This window comes from Colletes latitarsis, chromosome 1 (assembly GCF_051014445.1).
Source record: "Colletes latitarsis isolate SP2378_abdomen chromosome 1, iyColLati1, whole genome shotgun sequence".
Classification (NCBI taxonomy): domain Eukaryota; kingdom Metazoa; phylum Arthropoda; class Insecta; order Hymenoptera; family Colletidae; genus Colletes; species Colletes latitarsis.
The window spans coordinates 47,667,281-47,687,574 of record NC_135134.1 but is presented as its reverse complement, the minus strand read 5'-3'; the positions used below and the strand labels follow the sequence as shown (position 1 = coordinate 47,687,574).

Sequence of the window (20,294 nt, the reverse complement as noted above, 5' to 3'; positions counted from 1 at the left end):
AACACTACCCTTGGTAGATTGATTTCTATTTCTAGAAATCGATCTATCATTGGCAGGCGACTAGATCTTTTGGACAAACTGGACGGCCGATCACATGTTTCGTTCGACGAAACAGCGGTGATCGAAGCAAGAAACGAGAGAACGAGTCGAGAGAAGCTACTTGTTAAATAATTACTTGGCAATATTGGGAGACGCATGCAATAGGGGCTTAAAATTAACGTCGAAGCTCAAGTCTAGTCAAGTTGAAGCTAAAATTCGGACGATAGAAGGAATCAAAGTTCCTTGTACCAAGCAATTATGTGGTTAAAAAGAGGGATGAAGCTAAATCGTGGGATACGCGACGCGACGCGACGCTGAACCGTGCAGCGGATCCGAGGATCGAACCTACTGCCCTTGCTAACTCGATCTCAACAAGAAAACAGAGAACTGCAACTCCGAATCGAGGTCTCCATTTCTCCAACGCAACCCGCCGGGAGCCCGAAGGACCCGACTTAGGCTGTCTGACAAAGAGAGAGTACCTGAGACAGAGTCGACTTCCGCTGGAAGGTATGCGTTTCCGCAGAATACGGAAACTCCACACCTTCCAGCGAAGTGCCGTTTTCCCTCAATCAAGCTTACCAAGGGAAGGCGATTAGATCTTTCGGACCAGATACACGGCCGATCACATGTTTCAATCGATGAAACAGCGGTGACCGAAGCTAGGAACGAGGGAACGAGCGAGAGAGAAGCTACTTATTGAATAATTGCTTGGTAGAGCGCGGTGATACGTATAATAAAGAAATCTTCGACGTTAATTTTAAGATTCGCGACGAAGCTTAAGTCTAATGTACATGGAATTATGTCCCTCGACGGATGAATCCCTCGGTGGTTGTGGCGTCTTCCCTCGATGTCCTTGGAATCGATCTGTAATAGATCTGAGCTGAAACAAAAACTAATACTTGTATTAGTATCATATTAAGGAAAATTTAATAAACCCTATCCAATCCATCTGTGATTCAACAAGTGAAGAAAGTTCAGCTGATGTATCGAACAAACTAAGAAATTCTGAAATATTCCTACACAGAATACAGTTATTGTATTCTTCGATGGGTAGACCTACCTAAAGAAATGTACAAAATTTATACGTGATAAGGAAGTGAAAATATTAATAAATTAAACGAAGTCAATCTGAGTCAAAACGACGGAACAATTTCACAAATAAAGTCGAAATAAAAATTCGGATTAATTGATAGACGATGCTAGTGAACTTAGCTGACCAGTAAAAATATTCTACGAAATGAGGAATATCTTACCAAGTCAGATTCAACTAATACCACAAGTAGTGAAATCGACAAAGCAATTTCGCAAACAAAGTCGAAGTAAAAATGCAGATTAATAGACAAAGACGGATACGAATTCAGGAAAGAATTGGAAACAGAAACAGTAAACGATTGAAGGAAATACCCCATAGAGAATCATTTTCTTTCAGAGTCTTATATGGTCAACGTAACGCAACAATTGCCGAAATAATAGAAGAACCAGTTAATAGAATACCTCATTGTATGTAAAAATGGTGGAAACATTCACAGTAACGAAACGAAAACCGTTGAATTTAACAAACCCAATTTTTCATCAAACGATAGTCAAAAATGAACGAGCATGCTACAAATCAGAATAATAAGAGAGAGAGGGGATATTTAAGTAAGGCTTACTACTGGTCAGCAACTGGTCACTATTGGTCATCGTATGCTTACCACTGGTCAACTGGTCAGTAGTGGTCAGTAGCGGTCAGCGCTGGTCAGTAGTGGTCAGCCCTGGTCCCCCTGGTCAGCCTAGGATGATCCCGGGATACCCACCGAGCCAGGAAGTCCGCCACCCTTGGACCCCCCCGCGAGAATGAGACACGTAAGCTCCGCATGAGCCTTTAATGTAGTGGCGGAGGAGTGGGGAGAGCACAGCGTGTGTCAGCCATCTCAACCCGTCCGGTGGACAAATTATTTCGCGAAAAATTATTATTTACGCATACTGATGGGCCCTTTCATTATTCATATACCACATATTGTTAAGAATTGTTTAAACTATTGCGTTGGAATGTTAAACAATGCTAAGTTTTATTTATAATAAGTAAAAAGTTATTTTAATATTTGTCAAGATTTCCTATCGCTCGAACCAATGAATTTCATTTTCTGTCTCACTTCCTCTTGTGTTTATTTTTAAATCTGTAATGGTGAAAATGGTAATGGGACTTTAGAGCCTCAGAAAAATGGACCGAAAAAATACATTGAGTAAAAGTACAGATGAGGTATAATACGAGTAGATCTTTTACCTTATGGACTTTCGTGGTCCAATCTGTCTGCCATACCGACCTGAAAATTCGGAGGTGATTTTAGCGGCCTCTTCTCATGGATGGTGGTCAGTTGAGAAACTCACTGTATTAGTGTGATAGGCAAACAGGCTAATTGCGGGTAAATGCATATGAGTTGAGAAGTACGAATTATCTGCGATTCTTTGATTACTTAAAGTTATAAGTAATTTGCATGTAATGATCGAAGTGAATAATGTTAACAAATTCAAGAATCTTGTCATCTGCTACTATAAATCGACAAAAATGTGAGTTATATTTAATTTGTACATTATATGTATCGCCATTCATCAATATGTATAATTCTAAAGTCAAGGTAATTACGTTATTCTAGAAAGTCGCGTATTCGCGGTTTCTACCTGAGGCATCTCTATTCCTTTTCGAATAACAAGCTTCGCGAAACATCGGCCTTTCCCCCACTCCGCCAACTAATTCACGAGCGTTACCGAGCACAACGAGGAGCCACCAGTCGTACTTTGAAAATTAACCGAGCAACATGCGTCAAGACGTATCGGCGTTTCGCGACCGAGGTGCGTAATTCTAACCTGTTTATTCTTCTATTATTACTATTCGCGTTTTCATTACGATCTCTTGCAATACGGTTTCCATTTATTACTTAATTACAATAAAAGTTTATGTACTTTAATGGATCTTTATTTCGTTTCTGTTACAGTCTCTTATTGGAATTCGAAATCAAGAAATTCCCTTTCGAAATACAAGACGTGTCGGTGTATCGCGACCAACGAAGTACGTATTTCTAACCTTTTGATATTTCCTAATTATTATCAATTATTGTTTAATTATCATTTAATTTGTATTTTATTTCTGTTGCAGTCCCTAATTGAAATTCGACGCCATGGAAACTTTTATTGGCGCGTAAACGACACCATAACAGATGGCAGGTCACTCGACAAATTTTGGAGGGAATATTGGTAACGTTAAAACAATTACAACAAAAATTAACGGGTATATTAATATTTATATATTTGTATTTCATTATTAAATCATTTGTTGCAAGCATGATCATAATTTTCTAATCGGTCATTGTTAAGATAAAATACGAAAATCGTTAACAAACTTTTTATCCACTTCGATACATATCGAAGTATACAGAAATGGCGTCAATAGATATCAACGATAAATTGGAATAATTTATATTCAACTGTATTCTTATCGCGATTGAATATTTCCGAGTGATATTTATTTAATTGATTATTTATATTTCTTTCTTTATGAATTTTTATAATTGCAATTTCCATATATATTTCAATACAAGTTTCAGTAAACGTAGTAACTGCGGAGTTGGAATATGCTATTCAAGCATAAATAACCAACGAACTTTAATTGTTGCAAATTTCGGAATATTTATAAAAATTACGGGATATTCTAACGTTCGATAAAGTAAACATAATCATGCTTACAACTCTAATTATGAAACTTAGTGATATAATATTTAGAAATTGAATAATTACTTGTACGTAATTATTTTCATAGCTAATATTTTATCGTTGAAATTCTCATTGATTGAGAATATTTCGCCTTCGTGGCATTAACCTTTTACGTGACAAACTATGTATACAGCAGTACTAAGTAAAGCAGTGTTTCTGTTGTCGAACTCTAGTAAGAAAAAGAAAAGAGAAAACTAATAGGAAAAGCACACGTGTGCTTGTTGTATTTCTTGTCTCCTGTCCCTTTCTTTTCAGGTTTTTCTTTCCAGGAAATTTGTTGGCCGCGCGCAATGCGGTCGGTAGATTCAGTGATTGTGCGTAGCAACAGTTTGTTTTTCAGGGTAAAGTGACCCTGAGTAAGTTGTCGTACAACGTAGTTAGGCAAACGCGAGAATAGAAGCAGTGTTTCCTACGTAATTTTAAATTACTTCCAGAGCATCGTGGCTCTCCTTGTTTTCTGAATCGCGATAATAGAATCATTTGTTCGCCGATTTCAATCTTCGGTCGCGGTACTCTAATTTAATATTTTCTAATCAAATTAATTATTTTTTCAATTTGATATTTAAACTTCTCGTTACCGGAATTAGAGTCAGTGCATCACTGAAGAGGACTATTGGGCGATGCTCCACGAGTAAACAATGTAAGTATAAATTTATACTTTCAAATGTTTAATTAAAAATCTCTACAGTTTTAAGAATAGATTCTAATTGTTTTTTTTACAGTTTTCTTACAGTCTCTGGACCTCATTATGGAAACCAGCAGCAGTACCCGGGGGGTATCGGGCGGTGGACCACGAGCGAACAACGTAAATATAAATTTATACTTTGAAATTTGTTATTTAAAAATCTCTATAATTTTAACAACAGATTCTAATTGTTTTCTTGCATTCTTCTTACAGTCACATCCTGGAGACCAGCAGGACCATGCTGACTTCGCTGATGACTTGAAGTGGTCAACATCGTCATCCGAGCATTTGCATTCTACGATTAAGTTAGTCGCATGCATTTATGTTCCTCTGGTCCCCAACCATGTTGTAGGATGAAAGATCCGAATCAACACGGGTGACTAGTTGTATACTTGTTATTTTTGACGAGTCTAAGTGACCACGGGTATGAAAAATACCCGTGAGTAGTAATATAAATTGTCATATTTTCTTAGTGCAGGCTAGGGTCTTCTTGCACTCGCGTTTTTTAATGTTCTAAATAAATATTACCTAATATGATTATTATAAAATTTTTATGAAAATATATATGAAACAATTTTTATAAAATGTATAGAATATTTTTAACTTTACATGAATTATAGATTGAATAGAATATGAATTGATATAATGTGTGAGATATTATATTAATCGTATGATGGAGTAGAATATAAATATTAATTACTATAACATTATACAGTAATTTTAATAACATTAATATAATTCTTAAATATGGATCGTATTTAATGTATTTTATGTGCAAGAAGACATTTCGCGACTGATCGATTTTTGAGTTAAACTAACATGAATTGTATACTACTTTCATCTTTTTAGAAATTTACTTTGACGATAGAATCGATTATGAATTGTTGAATTTTTTAAACAATGTTATTTATTAAATTTCAATTATTTCAATTTTCAAATAAATTAATTCAATTTTAAAGTAAATTATCATAAAATCTGAAATAAAGTCTTTCGTTTCACGTAATTAAATTTCAATTATAATACTTTTCTTACATAATAATATTTTTCAATATTAATGTATTTTCTCGTTGATATATTTCATATAACAAGTCGAGTCTTTTTGATTAAAAATCAAATAAAAACTACCGTTTAGCTATATTTAATTAACTACTTCTTTTAGTCAGGATTTTCAGACTAATCTTTCCGTGTTCGTTGCCCAAGTTCATGCACACGCCCAGGTGCTATTTGCATGAGCGAAGGCAACGGGCACGATGACTTAGATTATAACAATTTCTAATAATGTATCGGCGACTGACATTGGTTAGTGAATCGTGCGCGACGTACTATCCACATGTGTGTGTGTGGTTAGGTTGTGGAAGTACGTCGTTTAAACAATTCATTATAATTCTCTATATTTGTATTAACTGCAACATTCAATTTTTATTTACCAATTTATTAAATTAATTATTGATTTTGCTGTTTATATATTTATTTCCATACACGATAGTTCTAGTAATTCATACAATAAAGTAATAAATACAATATACTTGATCAATGACTTTGTATTATATTAAATTATATAAAGATTTTATACTAAAATATTATCTATAATACAAATACGCAATGGTCACTAGTCTTTGTCAGTCGATTTCAGGAAATGGTACGTACATTTAGAGTATGAATGGAGTGTTATGTCCGGGTGTCGGAGGAACCCCGGGGAGTCCTCTCTAGTTTAGGTCGCGCCCGGACATTCAGAATGAGAACCGTGGAGTGTTTGTTTGCTTGATTGAGTTTTGCAATTTTTTAAATATAGGGTTAGGTAGGTAGGTAACTTTCTGGTGTGTGTGCTTAATCTAAGTAGGTAGGGTCAGGGCAGGACTGTCCACATTAGTAATTCGGGTAGGCGCGTTTCTCGCGTGGCAGTTCTGTTCCTGTAGTTACGATTTCGAGGGTAGAAATCTTGCTGATTCAAATGGTGTATGCTGTTTGTTTCGGCTTTATTTTCGACTTCTCGAATCGCGCGACTCTTAAAGTCGCTCTCTCGCGTTCGCGGTCGCGATTAGGTCCCTTACGAAACGCTCGTCCCGCTCGAGATTCACCACGTATGCTCGACCAACAATTCGTATATTGTTGGAAGACTACGTATTGCACAAAATCTCGAGCCAAGTCTTAAGTAAGTTTCAGGCTTTGGCAGGACCGCCGAAGAAAGAAAAGGCTCTATATGAGCTGAAGAGGCCCTAACAAATTGTTTCAAGAGTGGGCTACAACAAATGGCTTTTCATCTTCATCTTTGGATGAGGATGGAAAGTCATTCCTGTTACTACTTTGTCACTTAACTCGTCTGTAGTTGTAGTTAGTTTATTTTTCTGGCTGGCTCACGTATGCATGTACTTTGTACATGATTGCACCATACATGCCAGCCATCAGGGCAACTCGCGGTTACGATATACATAGAGTTGCGAATATGCAATAATCGCGTTTGCTTGTAGAGTTGCGAATCACTGTTTTTCGCGTTTCCTTTTCAGAGTAGTGCTGCGCCTTGACACGATACGCGATTGGTTTTTTGCAAACTTAGGTACTGAACGTTTGCTTAAAAATAGCGTAGCGAATTATTGATAAACGCGGTTGCTCGTAGAGTTGCGAAATACTATTTTTCGTGTTTGCTTTTCAGGATAGCGTTGCGAACAATCACGATTCGCGTTGCTTTTTTACTCTTTTATATATATACTGGATGCCAGCCGCGTTTGTAATTTTCATGTTATAAATTAGCGTTGCGATCTTGATCAATCGTGCGATTTTTTATTTAGCGTTGCGATATTTTCAATGCCCAAATTCTACCCCAATTGTAGTACTAGCAGTAGTTAGTTTATTTTGTGGCCAGTACATGTGTATGTACATGTACCAATAGCTCCTGATTAAAGTTAGAGTTGCGAATAATATACAATGTTCGCGTTTGCTGTAGAGTTGCGAATAAATATTTATCGCGTTGATATATTAGTGTTCCTTATAAACACGATTCGCGTTTCTTTTATGCAAACTTAGGAACCGGTCGTTTGCTTTAAAAATAGCGTTGCGAATTTTTAGTAAACGCGATTGCGAATTAGAGTTGCGAATTACTATTTTTCGCGTTTGCTTTTCAGGGTAGTGTTGCGAATAATTACCATTCGCGGTTGCTTTTGTTGTTACAAGTCGCGTTTGGAATTTTTCTATTATAAATTAGCGTTGCGATTGTTGATTAATCGCGTTGTTGCCCCGTAGTGTTGCGATATTTAAAACGTCTAACTTCATCCCCATATGTGCCACTCTATTGTAGTTTGAAGTAGCTTGAAGTAGTTAGTTTATTTTATGCATGTATGTTGTAGCTACAACTGAAGACGCCAGCACCCGATCCAGCATTTTTGGGCAACGCGATTTGCATTAGCGTTGCGAAACATAAATATATTTCCATTAAAGATAGAGTTGCGAATATACAATAATCGCGTTTGCTCGTAGAGTTGCGAATTCCTATTTTTCGCGTTTCCTTTTCAGATTAGCGTTGCGAATTCCATACGCGATTGCTTTTATTGTTATTTAAAAATAGTGTTGCGAATGAACTGATCGGTTTGCTCTTAGCGTTGCGAATTACTATTTTTCGCGTTTACTTTTCAGGGTAGCGTTGCGAATAATCACCATTCACGGTTGATTTTATTGTTGTAAATCGTGTTTGGAATTTTTATATTATAAAGTAGCGTTGCGATCTTGACCTGTCGTGTTTTTTATTAATTAGAGTTGCGATTCAATGCCCAAAAGCTGGCCAAAACGCTAGCCACTGCATCAGGATCATCCAAGAAGCAAGCTGGGATTCTGCAAAGCCTCGAATGGCTCGACATCATTATTAAAATTAGTGTTGCGCATGATCGAATATGGGTGCACGCGAATTAATTAATAAAGGAATCCTGTGTGGTTCATTTTACGAATAACAAGCACCACTCGCGTATACTTTTTTATATTATAAATTAGTGTTGCGAAAGAAAGAATGGTCCACTCACGGATTGTTTGAATTTAAGACGAGTGGACGATTATTCTATCCGAAATCTATCTTTTCTTCATATGTTTGCCAAAGGAAATACTGCTTGAAAGTATTGTTGTAAATAGACCAATTGTTTTATTCTTTATAACGTGTTAAAATCTGTAATTTACGTGAATATATTTTTATTACAGATTTGTAATGCATTTAAAAATGCTACATTATGATTAATTTTATTGTAGATTGAATTCATGATTCTAATATATCTATTTATATCACTAATTATTCATTATTAGAGTTGGTCATTTTTACGGGATATAATAACCTTTGCAACCCAATTGTTATTTATAAATAGTGAATTTTTTTATAAATATTCTGTATTCTTTGCATAAATCAAAGTTTTTTCGCGATCATTGTTTTAATTCATGGAAAATAGAATGCTTGTTTCAAAAGGGTATGCAAATTGCAATTCGATATTTCATATTGAGAGTTAATTTCCGCGTGGAATCGAAATTTTTGTTCGTTATTGCTTTGTTCGTACGAACCTAATTTAATTTTCAATGCAGTAAAATATAATTATTGCAATGTATACGTCTTGACAATTTTTTTATTTGATAAACGAAACGAAAAATAAAATCTACGGTAATAAATGAATACAATTTTCAATCTATTTCGTATCTATCTTAACACTGAGACGAGTTTAACTTTTCATTCAATTTCAATTGCGTAATATTTATGTTTTTGAATTTTTTTAATATCAATTTTTACTCGTAGAAGCTTCTTTTCTTTCTCTGCCCATTAATACACTTTTATTTCAGCTACTAATCTTTTGGGCAAGTTTTTGTTACAGGATATATAAACATTGAAGAATGGAACTTGGAAATAGTAAATGGATTCAAACTTGATCGTTCTTAGGGAAATATTTCATACAATTTTATTTATTGTCTGAATTTATGTTTCAGGGAAATATCGTGGGATTAACCAAGACATCAAGAAGAAAATATCTTTTCATATTTCTTCGTTTTATGCCGGTTATATTTGTTGTGTATGAGTTTCTATTTTAGAAAAACATCGTGGGATTGATGAAGACACCAAGAAAGAAAATATTCCCTCATATTTCTTCGTTTCTACAAACTGCGTTAGAATATAAGTACAAATGTATATAGATTATAAGGTAATGAAGCGTTCCCCAGCGTGTTATTAAATACTACCAAAGCGTGTGCGTACATTTAAGTACGAATGATTAATATTAAGGTACATATTAGTATTCTAATATGCTAGGTTCATATGTACAGTTGTACATTTCTGGTTGGATCTTCAGTGTTTTATTAGGCACTGTCATAATGAAAGTGCCCATTTAAGAAGGAACAATTAATAATAAAGTACATATTGGTACTTTAATAATCAGGATTCGTACGTGCAGTTGCACATCCCAATTTCGTTTCTAGAAAACATGTGTTGGATTATCTCACATGTATCAACATTTTGTTAGGTTGTCGATCTCTTCATTAGTCAGAGTTCGTACGTGTAGTTGCACATTTAAATTTCGTTTCTAGAAAACATGTGTATCATCTCACATCTATTGACATTGTGTTAGGTTCTTCTTCTTTTTGTTGGGCAGTTCTTTTAAGAACTTGACCTATGTAGCTCATTTTTAACTTTTCGATAGCTTCTCTCTTAGATAGGTATTCGAATTCCTCGCCAAAGGAAGGGTGGTTGGGGCGAGGCTAGGGTGGGTCTCCATTTGCAGCAACCTCCACGCGGTGAGACCTGGGTCATATTATTTACTATGTAATTAATATAATTATTAATTACATAGGAAATAATATGAGCTAATGGCTGCGTTCTTCTTATAGTTTCACATACCTTCTTGTTTGATTTCGAGTCGCAAATACGTTTTTACCGAGTTATTTTTTCAATAAACGATACATTACAATTTAAAATAAATAATAGAGGATTTGCGGTGTACTTATCAATGAGGTACATTCTTACGTATCTTAATAATCTTGATATCTTTAAATGATCTTAATCGATTAGTTACTCCAATGAAATTAATCGATTCATGCTCAGTTCTGAACTGTACAGCATTCATTTCGTTAAAAAATACTAAAATTTTTGTAATTTCATTTTCTGTTTCACTTCCACTTGTGTTTTTTTCTAAATCTGTTGGTATCGTTGCGAGTGACACGAAAATGGTAATGGGGCTCTAGAGCCCCAGAAAAATGGGCCGAAAAAAATACATTAGGTGAAAGGTCTACTCGTATACCTCTTCTGTGGTGAAAGATCTACTCGATACCTCGTCTGTGCTTCGTCTGTGATCACACATGTTATCGACCGAAGGTTAATTATCTATAGAAGGAGTTGTCCAAGTCGACTGGTAACGAAGAAAACGGTATTGCCTCAGTACGAACGTTAGTGGCGCCATTTAATGGCAAAATGAAAATTATTTCTCTGCAAACTTGAGCTTTTTGCCGTTAGAGGAATGGTTAAATAAACAATTTAATTTTAAGGGCATATACTATATTATTATACTAAGGGTAGACTGAAGGCTAGCTAGATCAGACTTTTATGATATTATAAATTAATCAGAAAACTGATTAGTAATACCACAGACGAGGTATACGAGTAGATTTGTGTAGATATACGAGTTTTTTTGAGGCCCATTTTTCTGGAGTTCTAGAGCCCCATTACCTCACCACTCTATTTACGCACACCAATCCACAGCCGTGTATACGTGAGCTTAGGTGCTTTGGTCAGCTTCGGGAATTCAAGAAAGAAGGCGAATGTGAGTCTTTCTTTCTTGCTTTCGAAACAGCTGAAATCCGATTTGCGTCAACCTGCATACGAAATTGAGTCTCAACTGCCCAGGCATTTTTATTTTCCAACTCATGTATACCTATTACACATAAACGAGGTAAAGAATAGATCTATCGCTAGTGGGATGAACGCTATCGCTGTACCATAAGTGTTTTATAACATGAGATACACTCTTCCAAAGTAGAACAAAATGTTAAAAAGATCATGCATCAAATTGTAAGAGGATCCTCGTAAGAAGGCTATCTTCGTAATAGTTTTCATGGGTCGATGATCAATGATGACCAGCTTATGGTCACTGGTGGTCAACAGTGAGGTTGACATTAAGGTCAGCGGTCCAGTGAAGATCCAGAAATGGTCAAGATGTGGGACCAATCAAAATAGTGTTCTTCTCTAGACCAAGCGACTCTTAACTCTTCACGTTGACACTGTCTCCCCACTCTTCGATTTCCCCACTCGAAGACTACCGCTGGACAAATTCTTCAGTACCCCTGGAGCATCCAGGGGGATCGGGTCTCGCGGGCCTAAATCAGGCTATTCGAGGAGCGGTGACCACTGAGGACCAGGAGTGACCAGGAGTGACCAGGACTGACCAGGACTGACCAGGACTGACCAGGACTGACCAGGACTGACCAGGACTGACCAGGACTGACCACTACTGACCAGTGCTGACCAGTACAGATCCGACTACTGACCACTACTGACCACTGCTGACCAGTGCCGGACGGTGATGACCACTGGTAAGAACTATTTAAAATTGCTCTCCCCACTTCTATTTTGTCGTTTGATACCAATTGAATGTTATGGAACTGTTCATCGCTTTTGCTAAATTACGAATCGTTTCTTATGTTACAGCTGGACCTTTGGTGCTCCCTTGGCAATGGTAACTAATGCTCAACAAGTAGTAAGCTCACTTTACTTATTTATATTATTATCACAAAATTGACCAGTTTATTTTATTTGTTTGGTCATAATTCAATGGTCTTTGATTGTCCGGTTTTATCTGATTATTATGTTGTCCTCCTCTATTTCTACTACTGCCTTATTTTTTGAATTGCCATGATTGTGTCGAATCATATACCATTTTTGTTTGTATATTATTTTCTGAATTTTGATGTCACTAATTAGAATAAGATTTTTATTCTTGTTCTATTTCGCTAAGATATTTTGTTTAATTCTCGGACATTTTCATTCCTTGATATCATCGTTGGATTTTCAATTCTGGTCAATCTTTGTTTCTGTTCGTCTTTGAAATTTGTGTGGTTCTTGAGATAAATTGTTGTAATCGTTTGCTATTTTACTTAGACATTTTCAATCCTCGATATCATCGTTGGATTATCAATTCTGGTCAATCTTCGTTTCTGTTCGTCTTTGAAATTTGTATGGTTCTTGGGATAAATTTGAGTAATCGTTTGCTATTTTACTTCGACATTATACTCTCGTTACGCAAGTATAGGTAGAATACTTTGTTTGTAACATGTGTAAATTTTGTACATTTCCTTAGGTAGGTTTAACATCGAGAATCTTATAGATTCTCACTCTTAGGTACATCAGCACGACTAATTATTCCATCGCTTTGTCTAGTTTGCATGGTGTTTATTAAATTTCCTTTCGTATGTTACTAATATGTGTATCAATTTTAGTTTCAGATTATTCACAGGGACATCGAGGGAGTACGCCACAACCGCCGAGGGACATTTAATTCTAAGTCGGTTAGATTTAAGCTTCGTCGCGAATCTTAAAATTAACGTCGAAGATTCCTTTATTGTACATATTTCCGCGTCTTACCAAGCAATTATTCAATAAGTAGCTTCTCTCTCGCTCGTTCCCTCGTTCCTAGCTTCGATCACCGCTGTTTCATCGATTGAAACATGTGATCGGCCGTGTATCTGGTCCGAAAGATCTAATCGCCTTCCCTTGGTAAGCTTGATTGAGGGAAAACGGCACTTCGCTGGAAGGTGTGGAGTTTCCGTATTCTGCGGAAACGCATACCTTCCAGCGGAAGTCGACTCTGTCTCAGGTACTCTCTCTTTGTCAGACAGCCTAAGTCGGGTCCTTCGGGCTCCCGGCGGGTTGCGTTGGAGAAATGGAGACCTCGATTCGGAGTTGCAGTTCTCTGTTTTCTTGTTGAGATCGAGTTAGCAAGGGCAGTAGGTTCGATCCTCGGATCCGCTGCACGGTTCAGCGTCGCGTCGCGTCGCGTATCCCATGATTTAGCTTCATCCCTCTTTTTAACCACATAATTGCTTGGTACAAGGAACTTTGATTCCTTCTATCGTCCGAATTTTAGATTCAACTTGACTAGACTTGAGCTTCGACGTTAATTTTAAGTCTCTATTGCATGCGTCTCCCAATACTGCCAAGTAATTATTTAACAAGTAGCTTCTCTCGACTCGTTCTCTCGTTTCTTGCTTCGATCACCGCTGTTTCGTCGAACGAAACATGTGATCGGCCGTCCAGTTTGTCTGAAAGATCTAGTCGCCTGCCAATGATAGATCGATTTCTAGAAATAGAAATCAATCTACCAAGGGTAGTGTTGATTCGATCCGAAGATCTGCTGCACGGTTCAGCATCGCGTCGCGTCGCGTTTCCCATAATTTAGCTTCACCCCTTTTTAAACGAAATAATTACTTGGTACAACTAAACTAGAAGATCGAAGGAACATTGCTTCCTTCTATCTCTCTAGTTTAGTAATCTAGCTTGTAAGAATGTAAAAGGGAGATCGATGGAACTTTGATTCCATCTATCTCCCTTCGGGTCTCCACTCGCAGCAACCTCCTCGTGGTGAGACCTGGTAATCGGTGTCACCCACGATAGAAAAGTTATTCTTCGTGGGTAACACCGAGCTAATGGCTGCGAATTTAGAATTGTTTCTTGATATAATAAACGAATTTAAACTTATAGTTAGGCAGGTGTTTGGTTAACCATTATGTTAGGCAGGCTATTTTTATTTGAAGACAAATTCTTTTGAAAATTCTTTCAACTCTCTTCGTTGGTTGTGCATCCTTCATTGGTTGCACTTTCGTTTGTTTCTTCTTTGACCAACGATCGTTGGTCACAGAAGGTCTTTATTAATGGAGGGTGGTTGGGAATCGATTAGGGTGGGTCTCCATTCGCAGCAACCTCCGCGTGGTGAGACCTGGGTAATATTATTTAGCATTTAATTAATAATCGTATCACTCTTAGCTGGGTAATGCAATTATTAATTAAAAACTAAATAACATTAGCAAATTGGCTGCGATCCACCTTGCATAGGTCATCGTAAATATAGACCTTCTTCACTATGTTTGTTTTGATTCTCATTGATTCATCAAAGATTCTAGATTATTGTCAGAGACGATATACGAGTAGATCTTTCACCCAATGTATTTTTTCGGTCCATTTTTATAGGGTTTCGAAACCACATTACCATTTTCGTGTCATTCACAACGTTACCAACAGATTCAGAAATGAATTTTAATCCCTTCCATAGTCAACTCACATGTATTTACGCAAACACTATAGCTGTTTGCCTATCAATACTAATGCAGTGAATAGTTTCTCAACTGACCGCCATCCATGAGAAGAGGACGCTAAAATCACCTCCGAATTTTCAGGTCGGTATAGCAGTCAGATTGGGCTACGAAAGTCCATAAGGTGAGAGGTCTACTCGTATACCTCGTCTGTGGTAATACTTATAAACTATTTGTTGTTTAAAAGAATGTTTCAAATGATAGTTTGTTATCAAGGGGAGCGTGTAACTACAGACACGGTCTCGTGGTACTTTATACAAATTGTTGGAACAAATTGCATTAAAAATAAAATTAATTTGAAAGTATGACGCGTATTTTTTTTTTATCCTGAAATGTATTTTTACCAGTCTGAATTCGAACAGTTTCTTGACTCTGATCGTTTCCCAAATAATCGAACTGTCGACCCATCGTTTGCAATAGAAGCACGGGTTTGCCAACTTTATTCGTGTTACTGTTGAAATTCCAACCAGCGACCTGAAACTTTACGTGCGTGAAGTGTAGTAATAAATAGTTCGAGGAGTTCTGTTGGTTGCTGACGATACTAAGCGGAAAGCGAGAATAGGTTAGCGAAGCAGTCGCTTCGAGAAAACGGTATTCCAATTCACGTTCGCGGATCAAAGGTGCGTTAAAGAAAGAATCTGGTTACCGTATACTTGACAATACGCGTCATCATGCTAATTGAACATTAGATTATTAAAAACATTTTATCGTTCCACGTGCATACCTTGTGGCTCCAATAGACGAAATCGAGTGGGTAATAAGTCACGTTACTTCAAAATAATTGGGCCTTTACGCGGTTTACTTTACGGATTTTTTATCTGTATTTTACGAAAAATTTTGATCCGAGAAACTCATGAATAGTTGGGGTAGTAAATGATATATTCTGGGATGCTACTATTTATTGAAATTAATTGTTTTCCACGCATAATGATGGGTTATTTTATTTACGAGAAATTAATTAGCGTTTCAATAATCAGTTTCTTCATGACTCATTTTGTACGATTCATATTGTTTAATTTGTAAATGAACATGATTAATGGTTCTCGTTGAACTTTGAAGGAAATTTAAATTTTTACATCGTCCAAGTTGTGAACAACGCGGTACTTATTGTAATGTATAGCAATTTCGCGGTATTATGTTTGAGTAATTTATTTTACGACAGTTCGACACTTAAACGATACTACGTCGATAATATTGTTTCCAAGATAGCCTATGTGTAAATTATTTGTATCATTAAATGGAACTATTCAAAATGGAGACCGAAATTGTGGGATAAGCTAAATAATAGATTTGTTAATGTACAATTATCGTTAAATTTTATTGTTAATTCTGTTTCAATAACTTTTATTTCTCCGTGGCTTCGGATCGATTCGAGATACTTTTAAACGAGTTTGTCGATTTTCGAGATTCGACATTGAAACAATAATGTAAGATTCCATTTAAAAAATATAAAGAGATACAATGTAACCTTGAAACGAGCTAATAGAAGAAAAAGTTTGTTCGATATAATGTAGGTCGTGCGTAAAAAATGACGAAGGCAACTTGTGCTATTTAGCATAATTATTAACTGAATTATAGTACAGATAAGCGTCTCTAGGCGTTTATGGATCTAGGTCTGGATGTTTAGATGTCTTTAGTGACATTGTGCATATTGAACGTTGCAGTATTTTTACTGAACACTTAATTTGTTTTGTAAATTTTGCAGTCTGTTAACCGATAAATTGAATATCATCATTACTCGTTTTCGAAATGTTTTTAAATAATTATGAACCTGCTTGAATAGATAATTCTTCGACAGAATATGTATCTTGGATCATTTTACAAATTTCGTTGCATCTCTGTTATTTTAACTCGTTCTTGAAACATTGACGAATTTTCTATGACGATGACGAATGGTCAAAATTTCAAAGCGTCGCCGCAAGCGTATCAGTATGGCGATCGTTAATGTATTATAAAATTTTTTATATTTTTCATTATATCTTTACGAGAGTATTATCAATGATTTTACCGAAGTTTTAACGATGACCAATGTTTTTATCTGCATATTTGACAGCCGCACCTAGTCAAAATTAAATTTTATCAGGCACAGTAACTCATAAACATATTCGGACACTGATATAATCTTGACATTTATGCTTTATTTTTTTAACAAAAGTACAATGGACAAAAGTCTATATATTAATATATCTATAAAATCGAATGATCAACAACAGTACTGATAAGAATCGTTTGTTTGTTCATCCTCTAATCTAGTTTTCCCCAAATTTCCTTAATCATCAAACATTTTTCATCTCACGGTATCTTTATCGATCAGTTCTTATACGATCGACTGATTTTTATATCAATTTTGTACACAGAGATCGTGATCGTGATCTTTTCGTTATCTTTCACGAAAGCAACGTTTAAATTGACATTTTTATAAAAATCTCGATGCAATTTCCAAAAGTACACGTTTCAAATTTACAACTTCACGTCTATAAATTGTCGATAATTAATTGCTATTTCTATTTCAAGTTAGAGGTTTAAGGGGTAAGTCCACTGTAAAAACCTGAAATAAAGCATTTTTTTTTTGGATGGATGGAAAAATAAGAAGATAATAATATTCAAGAATGTTATTAACCATGTCGTTAAGTGTTAAAAAAAAAATAGTGCAAAATGACGACGCTGAGGCGCTATGCAGTGTAACTGATGTGAATTTGTATCCGGAAAAAAATAAAAAATTTTCTCTTAATTTACATGAGTGTAGCTAGAGAAATACATAGAGGATTTTTGAAATATTAATTTTTGTGTGATTGGCGAGCATTTGAAGTAGAAAGTTCAATTTTGTACAAAAAAATGGGGCAATCATTTATCAATAAATAATATTAAAATTAACTTATCGAATGAGTATTAGCTATACTCATGTAGATTAAGAGAAAAATTTTTGTCTTGTGCCACAGAGCGCCTCGTGAGAATGGCTCCAGCGTCGTCATTTTGCACTATTCTTTTTTGTAACACTTAACGACGTAGTTAATAACATTCTTGAATATTATCCTCTTACTTTCTCATCCATCCAAAAAAAAAAAATCGCTTTATTTCAGGTTTTTACAGTGGTCTTACCCCTCAAGAAGAATAGTCGTATATCTTGAATATTTTTAGTTGCGTCTGAAACGGTATGTTCCTAAAATTAGCAAGTTCGCGTGTCACCGGATAAGGCCGTATTTAGATTCAATTTCATCGGATAAATTTCTCCAAATCATTGATCTCTCTCATAAAGATATAATGAAAAAACATAACAAATTTTATATCACGTTAACAGTTACGGAACCGATAACGTGGGCGGCATACCTTTGATGTTTGGGCCACTCCCTCGCTGTTCCATTTTCTTCGCTCTCTGTATTCTATTTCCTTGTTGAATAATTCGCGCGTCTTGGCTCGAAATAGAATTCGGTTCCGACTACCCCTGATCGACATCCAGCGAACCCAATTTCTCGTCATTAAACGAAGGCTTGCTGCGCCCTTATGAGAGCAACCATTGATCGATTCGCGTGATCTTTTTGATGGAAATGAGTCTAAACGTTCAGAACCATTCCAGTATAAATCAGTCGTACTTTAAGGGTTGGAAAATAATATGTAAAAAATTTGTCATTAACCAAAAAATAAACCATGTACACCTAATAAGCAATTTCTTTTTTTTTTTGTAAAGTCCACGTTGAAAATTAACGAAAATAAATATGTATCAGAGCCACATAGTGATAATGATAATAATGATTGACAGCTAGTGACAGTTTTTATTCTTTAACCCTTTAGAAGTCCAGCTCGTGACTGTCATGGACTGACCTAACGCGCTCACGTTAACACGTGGCTGTCACAGACTAATGCGGTTGGTTTTTGCATGCGCATGTTTTATTTTGTATGCCATTTTTTTTATCCAGTTCTTTGTTTTTGGGAAAATCGACTTTATTATTAATTATTCGATTAATGTCTAATACTACTCTCGAGCCAGTTCAAACGAAAGTATTTCACAGGTTGTAGCGATTAGGTTTGATTGGTTCCTAAGTCATTAGCTTGTAATTCAGTTTGAATGCAAATTAAATTGTTCCTGAACGAAAATCGAGGCGTAGTTTGAATCACTTCATCGTCTAATTCGCTGAATACAAGTTTTCCTTTTCTTTTGTCGTAATAGATATTTTCTCTGTTTTGCGTAACTACTGTTTGCATGGTTCTTCAGCAACGTCGTTGCAATAATAGATAGAACTCTTGATTTCTTACACGCTCATGATGTTCTCCAGCAATTGTTTAGTACGCCATGAAACGTAAATGTTTAACGTATTCGTAACTTTGAGTGTTTCTTTGACAAAAGAAATTATTAACGAATAAAAGAATTAGCTTCGATGTCATTTGTAACTAAAATAAAATTCGTTTTGTAACGTTCTACAAACTTACTCAATATCGTCAACAATTTTGAAAGAGTTGTACGTTAATGTTTCCCGTATCCTTGTGATAATTACAACAGTTTCTCAGATTTCCTAATAAAGTTTTTTGAACTTAACAAACTTTTATAAGGAGAAACAGTGAGATCATCTAATACACGAAATTCTCTGACGTCATTTCACTGTCGAAATAGATCGTGTACACTTTGAAACATAAAATGTTGCAGAAATGCTGTTGCAACGTGTTCAGAGACAAACATAGATACATTGCAAGGTTAAAAATAAAAAAAAAAAGAAAAATAGTCTATCAAATATTTTGATTTTTTAACGAAAATTTTTCTACAATGTTTCGTGTTGTACGAGTGATTAGAATCGGAAGTACTTTACGTGCTTGCAAGTATGCAGTACAAAGTAATGAAACAGTAGGGAATCAGGGAATTCGACGTTTCATTGTTTTAGAACACTGCCTGGAAATGTATCATTTAGAATCATTGCACGTAATTAGTCCGTTACTAGAAAAGGCACTAGATTGGAACGGTCGCGGTCACTTTAACGCCTATAAATATAAAATTTCAACGTGCAATAGTAGAATTTCATTCCCAACTCGTCTCTAGTATTCAAATAAATTTTGTCGCGACTCGTTCCAATAAAATAATCCTATAATCCGATCGCGATGGTTTTTTTTCGTCTCGCGAATTTATCAAACTTGCAATTGTCAACACGCTACGACAAACGGTACAATTTTTTAAACGTTGTCTTCTAATCGGGATTTATCAACGATAATCATTTATTAACAAAATTCAAAATTTCGAGGTTGAAGGGAATGCAAAGGAACAAAACCATGGGAGTACAAAGCAAAAATTATTTAAATTTCTTTAAACGAGAACGAGGATACCACAAAACGGAGTTTCGAACTGCTCTCGACTTTTACGCTTCTGTAATTTAAAAAATTCCAATTTTATGGTTCAAAAGTTTAGAATTTCGAGGTTGAAGAGAATGCAAGGGAACAAATGTGCAATTTGTTGGAATTCTAGAGTGGAAGAGCTTTTTAAGAACGATCCGTCTCCGCGGTAAATTTTTGAAGCGGCGAAGAAGTA

General features: G+C 35.8%; 1 long non-coding RNA gene across 1 annotated transcript; it reads left to right on the top strand.

The window, feature by feature from the left end:
• Positions 1 to 2,830: 2,830 nt before the first annotated feature.
• LOC143345236 (uncharacterized) lies at positions 2,831 to 3,277 on the top strand. The gene is made up of 3 exons (XR_013080249.1): positions 2,831 to 2,871; positions 3,015 to 3,088; positions 3,176 to 3,277. It is a non-coding gene; the product is annotated as an uncharacterized LOC143345236 (long non-coding RNA).
• Positions 3,278 to 20,294: the final 17,017 nt, after the last annotated feature.